The sequence below is a fragment of the Chaetodon auriga genome, chromosome 10, assembly GCF_051107435.1.
Source record: "Chaetodon auriga isolate fChaAug3 chromosome 10, fChaAug3.hap1, whole genome shotgun sequence".
Classification (NCBI taxonomy): Eukaryota; Metazoa; Chordata; class Actinopteri; order Chaetodontiformes; family Chaetodontidae; genus Chaetodon; species Chaetodon auriga.
In genome coordinates this window covers 27,627,656-27,637,815 of record NC_135083.1, presented here as the reverse complement: position 1 = coordinate 27,637,815, position 10,160 = coordinate 27,627,656, and the positions used below count along the sequence as shown (strand labels likewise).

The following is a 10,160-nucleotide window of genomic DNA, read 5'->3' as shown; positions in this document are numbered from 1 at the left end:
ATGTTTCTGGCCATGTTTTCAGTATCTGAGATGCAGAAGGTCTGTTGCTTGGCTCGCTGTGTCTTGCCTGGCTTGAACATGATGAAATGGCCGATAGTTGTGAGTTACAATTAGGCGATGAGCTAGAATTAGGCGGAGTGCATAATTATGGTGATGAAGACCCAGACACCAACCAATCACTACTCAGTAGTGACGAAGTTTGAATGACTTGAAAATCCAATGTAGCTGTCTCGGTTTCTAAAAAACAAACAAAAAAAGAATTAGGGCACATAACTAATAAGCTATATGAGAGTCACGGCAGACAGTTGGCCAAAAGTCTACTTAACTCTCCTTATATTAGGCATTTTTGAAAAGTTTAAAGGTGCATTATCTAGTTTTAGAAAAATAAATTCCACAACTGAATAAACAAGAGAATATAACAAGAGAATGCCACACTAAATTAACCATACATTACCTAATTTGAATGGATCCAGGAATTTTCGGCGCTGGATAACAGGTAACAGATCAGCAATGTTTGTTGTACATATTTTAAGTCTTCTTTTGACTCTAAGCTGGAGCTCTGAAGTTTCAATATTATTTGTCAATGGGTCTCTTCAGACAGATTTGGCAAGGTGTTGCAGATGATCTCTTTGATTTCTTCACTCATGTTCGCCATCATTCTGGACTAGAGGGAAAGAATGGTGAAGAATTATCAGTGGTGTGCCATGGACAGTGTACTCAGACAAAGGATAGTAATCTAGCAAATTCTCCTGATTAATACAGCAGTAGCTTCTCTGCATCAGTGTGAGGCTATAAACAGCCATGACAGGAATACACAGGATATCATACTTTTCAGCAATAAAATACACTGCTGAATCCTTGTGAATGAGAACCACTTTGATTTTTCCAGTAACAAGCCCCTCATCATCATCATCATTAATCATAATGAGCATGTTCTTTCTATATTTTGTCCCTTTCACAGTCACTTCAATGGCTATCAGAGTGCTTGTGGACTCAAAATCGTGATGCGCAACTGCTTCTCTGATTACATCATTGTAGTCATCTGAGAAAAACTGTGTGCCCCTCTACACTGAAACACCTGGAGGGAAGAAGGTACCAGCACTCAGAAAGGCCTGCAGAAGCGGATGTCTCTCTGCAAGAGTAGAACATGGATTCTTAAAGTTGCGCAATTTTCTCAAAATATGTGTGTTTGCTCCCGAACCTTATAGTTCATAGGCGAATAAGTGGCCCAAACTGGGTAATGAGCTCAGGATCAGGACTGACATAATGATGTTTGGGCTTCAGTGGGTTATGAGGAAAGATTTGCATTCGGCAATGCAAATATTCATCAATCAGAACTCTTAGGTAGGCTATCTGGCCATTTGAAATTTGAAATTGCAGGTGCACAACTGAGGTCCACAACTTCCCCAAGTTGCAAAACCAACTGCCATATTTTGTTGTCACCTGGATTTTTTACTTTGTCTCCAATCAAAACGGGCAACATTCTCAGCAAACACCAATTCTGCACAGCATGTCCCCCAAGTTTTCCACCCTCTGGATTAACCTCACACGATTTTGTCATTAGCATCCCTACCGAGATACTTGAACTGATTTATTCATCGATTCAACTCAAGATAGCTAAACATTTTATCCACCTTAACAAGATGGTTAATGTACAGTGCTAGATCAGAGGATACAATACCTTTAAAAAGATCGTGGCCAAGACATGGAGGAAATCCTGGCTGACATACATGGGCTTATCTGAGCGTAGTCAAATCTAACAACTCCACTAGATGTAGATTGTCCTTCACTGCTCTGAACATGACCCCTGTATGACTGCACTGTGCGTTTTGTGCCCTGGATAAGAGGATCTGCTTGGAATGTTTCCCTGCTGATATCATAATATCTGCAGAAGTGTCAACTCCTGCTGAAGTTCTCCACAGAGTCTCCTGTGTTTCGTGGGCCCAGGTTGTGGCCTGCAATGGCACACAAAGTTCCCTTGTAGACCTTCCCATCAGACAGGGTAACACCATTGAGCTCAAGATCTTGAAGGTCACTGACGAGGGTGCCCATAAGTCTTGACCAAAATACTTAAAATGGTGTTCTTTTACAGAGAAGATCAAGTTGCATTTGATCAGTGCTGGATCTGTTGTGTGGCATTAAATCTGTAAGAGTTAGATACACTGCAAGTGTCAAATGTTTTATCTTTCCAGATCCCAGTGGGTTTACCACTTCAAATGCATCCTGATACAGGATCAAGCTCAGTGATGAGCTCTCCATCTGGAAGAGCACATTCTCAGCCTTAATTTTGCCATCCCACACATCCTTACGAATATCCTTAGGACCAATACTGGAGTGTACTTGCTTATATTGTTACTGCACTGATTGGCATTGGAATAGAGAATCAATTGTCTATTTAATAGAAACATGCTGGGCAAAACACTCTTTGCCTGCCTCATTCTGACCTAGACAGATCTGAACTGGCAAGCTGTTCTTGAAAACTGTTTTACTTTTCTGTTCAGTTTTCAGTGGCTGGGTGTTGCAGGTCCTAAAGAAATCCCCAGTTTTCATAACTTCAATCACACTGTTTATGTCAGCTTCAGAAATCCCGAGTGTAATCAACTCCTCTTTTAGTTTGAAAAACAAATATGACTGGCTTATATCATGTATTTCCTGAAAATCTTCAATAATGGTCTGGATGACAGAGGTTGGAAGCAAACACTTTGCTAAAAAAGGGCTAAATTTTTAAAGAACTGTGATTCATCAGCAATTTCTGGGTAAATCTCTTGTTCATCACCTGCATCACTGGGAGGATCAATCTGCATATCTGACTGATCTTTTTCACTCTCATGGGAAACGCCAGGATTCACAACAGACTCAGCACCATTTTTATGCTTCTGACTCATATGTGATGTGAATGTTGATAAAACTGTAAAGCTCTTGCTACAGTGTCTACATGGACAAGTGACTGTTTTCCCCTTTCTAATGTATGTTTTCAGATGAGAGTAAAATGCCGTCAAAGTCACACCTTGCACTGCAGAAATCAACTTGACATGTTAGTTCAACACCAGACAAAGTAGGCCTAATTACACGTTTGTTATGTCTGTAAGTGTGACACTTAAATGTTGAAAAGTTTTGAAAAGTCTGACTGCAATCTTGCAAAACACACTTAAAAGTTAAATTAGGTGTATTTTTATGAATTCTCATGTGGCACAGTTATAACAAACAGTTCTGACAGGGGAACATTTTGTCACTGCCCAATGGTAAGTTCCTTTTCATCAACAAACATGCATTAGTCTTGATGCATAAAACTCACCAAAACCATCTTGGTTAGCCAATGTTCCAATAATCCTATGGTTTGGTTGAAATAAATCCTTAATCACTAGGCAAGATGTAGGCTAATTATTCCAGTAACCTAATACTTTCCTGCTGCCTCCATCTGCCGATTGGCCTCTCTTACCGGTTAACAAGTGTTGTTCCTTGGATGCAGACGTTCGTCTAATGATCCCAAAATGAAACAAAAAACCACCCAAAAGTAATAGTGTTTTGGCTATTCAAATCTAACCCTCACTCATAAATGACATGTTCAAATCTCTAGCAAGACAAGCTCCTGAGCATCAGTTTGATATCAACATTCTTGGCAATATGATTAAGATTTTAATTTGTAGATGCAAGACCCAATGTTGATGGAGAACACTCGATGATGTGTAGCACATCTAAATTGTGCGCCCTCTTTCTCTCTGGAAAATCTCTTATCCAAATGATGATTCCTGAAGTCCCTCCAGGAGTTGATGGCAAATTATTTCTGTATTGTTTAAAGAAAACTGACCAAAAGCAGTAGCCTCAAATTAAAAGACTAACGTTCTATCAAACTTCTGACCGTGATCCAAATTCTCCAGTCAACACTCAGTTTCCAAAAAAAACTGTAGTGTCTGTAGTTTAAAACATCAGCATACTGTTTAGGGCCTCTGTCCTGTTGCTCCAAGTTAAGCATCCCACAAAGCATTGTTAACTACAGTACTTTTCTGCAAAGAAAAACAGAAGATATCTGACTGATGCTCAGGACAGATGCCCCTCCATTACAAAATCTCCCTGTAGAGTCAAAGTACCAGAGACTTTCTGACAAGACTTGATTATCACATGCTATAAATGATCTTTTCTTCATTCACTTGTCTCTCCTGGTTGAATTACACCATAAAGTACAAAGCAGACCCCAGTATAACTAAACCGACAGTTTCTGGAAACAATGCTGCTAATGACTTTTGTCCAATGTTATTTTTAACACTGCTTTGAGCACCAGAATTTGAACCTCATTCACCTTCACTGTATCGGTGGGAGAAATTATCTCTGCATGTCGATATACCTAAATGAGGAAATAAATGTGACATGTAATACTTTTGACAACATTTTAGAACAGTGGTATGGTTCCTGTACAACACAGAAAGAAACTATCAGAAAGATAAGATAAGATAAGATAAGATAAGATAGACTTTATATATCCCACAATGGGGGAAATTCACATGTTACAGCAGCAACAAGACAGAGTGCAAGAAGTCAGAGGACAAGAAGACAAAAAAAATATTGCACAAGTGTTATATACCCTATGGTAATTTACAATATATACAATACATACACACTTCGGTAATTTAAAAATGATGATTGCACATGAAAACAGAGGAAAAATGTGAGATGTGATCTGGTTATCAGTTCAACTTGCATTTGAGTGGATGTTATTGTGCACTGTTATACAGTCTGATGGCTGTGGGCAGGAATGACCTGCGGTAGCGCTCCTTCCTGCACTGGGGATGTACAAGTCTTTGCTGAAGGAGCTGCTCAGGGTCCTCACAGTGTGGTGCAGGGGGTGGGAGGAGTTGTCCATGATGGATGTCAGCTTGGCTAACATCCTTCTGTCTGCCACCTCTTCGATGGAGTCCAGTGGGCTGCCCAGGACAGAGCTGGCTCTCTCAACCAGTTTGTTCAGTCTCTTCCTGTCTCTGTTCATGCTGCCCGGGACAAGAAAACTATCAGAAAGGACAAACCTAAAAGCTTTCAAGGAGAGTTAATGGACTCCATGAGGCATCTCAGTAGAAGTCAATTGACTTATGAAAATTTAACTTGCAATCATAGTTTAACAGCTGACTCAACACCAAACCTGACCAAGTTAGGCCTCAGTTATTCTCAGACTGTGCATGTAAAGAACAAATCACACTTTTAAACAGATGTGAGATCTGTAAATGGTGCACAGATGCACCTGATGTTGAAGTCATTTGGTAGGTAAAGTACAGGCCACCTGCAACAATTTGAAATTTACAGCCAGTTTCAACCTGAGTGGAGTTCAAACATCTGTTGAATAACACTGCCCCCAAGTGACAAAAGTGAGCAGAGCAGCAAGACCAACTACAGACCAAACATTTTAGATTTTTGTCAACGATAATAGAAACTTTGGGTTATTTCAGATGTTTCACAGTGGCTGAGTGTAGTGTGAGCAGAATAAAATCACTAAGAACTGTACCGTCTGAACCTATACAAACCAGTTTGACAAGGCTCACGACAGCAGCATGCTCCTCTACATTAAATGACAAACAGAACAATCTGCACTGCTATATTAAACATGCTCTCCAACAGCACTTCTGCCCTATAAAATGAGTGTTCAAAGAAACAGTACTGCATTCAGTGAACAAACTTTATTTTTCACATCAATAGAGGCACAGATCAGAATTCAATACAATGGAATGCATACATGTTCAATACTCCTCTCCTTTATCATCCTCTTCTCCTTGACTATCAGTACTAACCTCCTCATAATCCTTCTCCAGCACACAATAAACATTTAATTTATTACACTGATCCTAAGGCCCTAACCCTAACCCTGTCATCTCTGCTGAAAAGGCTAACCATGAGCAGCTCTCAGTGGCTCAAATCACCAACGCCTGCTTCAAGCAAGCCAATCAGATGGTGAACTGCAACCCTCGCCACGGCAAGTACATGGTTTGTGGCCTGCTGTATCATGGTGATGTGGTGCCCAACGATATAAATACTGCCATTGCTGCCATCAAGACCAAGGGCTTCATCCAGTTTGTGTACTGGTGCCCCACTGGTTTCAAGGTTGGCATCAACTACTAGCTGCCCACTTTCGTTCCTGGTGGAGACCTGGCCAAGATCCACAGTGCCATTGCCGAGGCCTGGGCTCACCTTGACCACAAGTTTGACCTAATGTACACTAAGCGTGCCTTTGTTCACTGGTATGTGGGTGAGGGGATGGAGGAGGGAGAGTTCTCTGAAGCCAGAGAGGATATGGTAACTCGGGAGAAGGATTAGGAGGAGGTTGGAATCGACTATATTGGAGGTGAGGGAGAGGAGGAAGGAGGGGAGTATTAAAATGGAGTCCACTGGTTCTTAAATGTGCTTAAATCACTGCAGCACAGGAAGTGGAGACGGCTGCAGCCCTGGCTCAAGAGACAGCTGCAGTTCTGGCCTTCTGCAGCACAAGAACTGAGGACAGCTACAGCACTAGAACAGGAGGCCTCTGCAGCTCCGGAGATAGCTGCAGCACAGGAACTGGAGAGGTGTAGACCAGGACACTGGACAGTGGGACCTCTGGGATGCTGGGCAGCAGGACTTCTGGGAACACTAAGCAGAAGGAGCTGCGCATCAAGATCAGAATCAGAATCAGAATCAGAATCAGAAAAAGCTTTATTGCCAAGTACAATTTTACACATACAAGGAATTTGTTTTGGTGATGTTGGTGCATGACAAATCTACTAAAAGTAAACTGTTGAAAAGTAAAAAAAAAAATAACAATATAAATATACATACACAGTCTGTTTTTCAGAATAAAAAGAGCCGTACAGCTGGTAGTGATACAGTAAAATAACAAGAAAATCCAAGCTGACTGTTATTGTAACGCATAGAGTCATGGCAATGTCAATGTGACAAGTAGAGGCAGAGGTGGAGTGTGAAGAGTGTCGGGGGGGGGGTTCCGGGCCTTGTTAATAAGGCTAACAGCAGATGGGAAAAAACTGTTCTTGTGGCATGAGGTTTTGGTCCTGATGGACCACAGCCTCCTGCCAGAGGGGAGTGTCTCGAAGAGTTTGTGTCCGGGGTGGGACGGATCAGCCACAGTCTTTCCTGCACGCCTCAGGGTCCTGGAGGTGTACAGGTCCTGAAGAGACGGGAGATTGCAGTCAATCACCTTCTCTGCAGACCGAATGACATGCTGCAGTCTGCCCTTGTCCTTGGGGGTGGCAGCAGTGTACCAGGTGGTGATGGAGGAGGTGAGGATAGACACAATGATGGCTGTGTAGAAGTGCACTATCATTGCTTTTGGCAGATTGAATTTCTTCAGCCGTAGGAATTACATCCTCTGCTGTGCTTTCTTGATGAGGGAGCTGATGTTCGGCTCCCACTTGAGGTCCTGGGAGATAGTTCCCAGGATGCGGAAAGACTCCACAGTGTCAATAGTGGAGTCACAGAGGGTGATGGGGGCAGGGGGGCTGAGTTCTTCCTGTAGTCCACAACCATCTCCACTGTCTTTAATACATTGAGCTCTAGGTTGTTCTGGTTGCACAAGGTCACCAGATGGTCAACCTCCCACCTGTAGGCGGACTCGTCCCATCAGAGATGAGTCCGATGAGGGTGGTGTCGTCCACAAACTTCAGGAGCTTGACGAACTGGTGACTGGAGGTGCAGCTGTTCGTATACAGGGAGAACAGCAGAGGAGAAAGAACGCAGTCCTGGTGGGATCCGGTGCTGATGGTCTCTGAGTAGGAGACGTGTTCCCCCAGCTTCACGCACCTGTCAGACAGGAAGTCTGTAATCCACCTGCAGGTCTCTGGACTTTAAGGTGGACATTGGTGGAGGTGACTGGAGCTGGAGCTGTTGGGAGGTGTTGTGGGGTCTTTGGTGTCTGTCTTTCAAAGCGGCAGTAGAACTCGTGCAGGTCGTTGGCTAGGCATCAGGCTTTAAGCTTGTAGTTGGTGATCTGTCTGAGCCCTTCCCAGACAGACGCAGAGTCGTTAGCTGAGAACTGGTGTTGAAGCTTGTCAGAGTACAGTCATTTAGCCTCTTTCACCGCCTTGCCAAAGTTGTACTTCACCTCTTTGAATCTGTCTTTGTCCCCACTCCTGAAGGCCTCTTCCTTTGCCAATATTAGGTGTTGGCAACACCGGACCACAAGAATTAATGTATATTATGTTTACAAATAGACAGTTAAATGCAGGTGAATGTTACCAGTTAGTGAATTTGAATTTATCTCCCCAGTGTTTGATTTGTTTGGCTCCGGATAAGATATAATTGGTACACACAAATCCTTAAAATCTCCTTTTCCATCATTAAACAAACCAAGAATGTATAAATATATTTTTTACTTCAAAAGTAAAAAGAGAAACAATTCATTTTCACAGCTTCCAAGAGTACCAAGTGCTTCTTTTATCCAGCTAATTGTTTGGAACAACATATTTATATTTACATACTCAAATAAAAAAAAGAAAAAAAACAGCAAATACATACACATGAAACCAACAAACACTGGACATTTTGTTTAAAAAAAACAATCAAACCATCAGGCTTAAAGCCCAAAGTGCTTCTGTTAGCTAACATTTATATTAACAACCTTAAATGACAATGAAAACACAGCAAATCCTCATATTTAAGACTATCAAAGCAACAAAAAATTGTCACTTTGTATAAAGAAAATAACTGAAACCATTAGGCTTTAAGCCAAAAGTGCTTGATCACGCTCAGTTCCCTTGGCTTGGAAAAGCAGGCAAGGGAAGCAAAATAAAGCACCTGCTTCACTGCATCCAGTTAGCCAAGACGTCTTCTCATACCAGCTCCGTGAAAAAGGCAAGGCAAGGCAAGGCAAATTTATTTGTATAGCACAATTCATACACTAGGCAATTCAAAGTGCTTTACAGAAGCATAAAAATACATTAAAATCATACATGTCAAAGAAAGAAAGAGATTAGAAGAAAATAGAAAAATAAAAATAAAATACAATTAAAGGAACATTAAAAACAAACTGCTCACTCTCTGCTGCCACCCCATGGCCAGTGGTGTGTATAGCGATCAGAGGGACAGGGGCTGTCTCTCTTGTATTGAAGAGGAACGAACTGCACATGTCAAAGTTATAACGGGAGTCAATGGGGAAAGATGTGTGCGCCCCTGGCCGGATATATGTCAGCTATTAGCAACTGTAGACAACGTAGGACATTTCTAATCTGACTATTTCATGCAGATTTTACATTTTAGTGACTCACTTCAGACTATATTATTCATTTTGCCTTTTTAAAACATAGAATATACTTGTAAAAGTCATTTTAAAAAACGTTTTATTAAAGGAAGGGCTGTGTGATTCTACATGATGTGAGACAGAGGGGGTGGGTCCGGTATTAATCTACACAGCCACAGCTCCATGAAGCACAAAACCGCAGATGAAGAAGAGTCCCTGTTTTTACCAAACAGCAGTCACAATTCCTCCAGTTTGTTGGGCAGTGACTGCATGTTAGAGAGAAATATTCCCAGTAATGCAGTGCGTAGTCCACGCTGGCGAAGACGCACAAGCGCACCGGCCCATTTTCCTCTCCTCCGGCATTACGCTGCGCGAGCAAAGGTGAGTGCACCTTTGACCAGGATATCCAAATTTTCCAATGTTGGAAGCAGAAAATTAGGAAATAAATCCACTGGTGTTGTTACCCTGATGTTCATGAGCTGTTCTCTGGTGAAAGAGCTCCAGGTACACAAAACAGAACAAAACAATGCACACCAACAGGCAGACGCAGCCTTCCGTGCCGCCATCTTGAAGAGGGATGGATGAGGAGCTGGCCAGCGGTGTGGCAGGACGTCATCGGGAGCCCCGCTTCTTTCTTGTGGGAGCCAAATCAGGAACAGGACAAGGGTGGAGGCAAGGAGGCTGTTAGCTAGCTGACTCAAGGGTCAGTAGAGAAACACTAACAAGGAACCATATTATCTAACATGGAGACCATGTCTCTAAGTTCTTTCAAGTGAGAACTATGGTCTACTGGGTTCATTGTGGCCAGTTCGTACTGTCATCATTGTGTCACGGATGAACAGGGATTGAATCCAAATGCAGACCAACAAAGGTGGGGCTGGTGCAGTTCAATAAATGTATGTACACAAACAGGCAACCAAACAAAGACTTACGGAAGGGTGAGGCTGGCAAA

The 10,160-nt window shown here is 42.3% G+C and overlaps 1 pseudogene; it reads left to right on the top strand.

The window, feature by feature from the left end:
* LOC143327445 (tubulin alpha-1B chain-like) lies at positions 1-6,357 on the top strand (annotated as a pseudogene).
* The last annotated feature ends 3,803 nt before the right edge of the window (positions 6,358-10,160 follow it).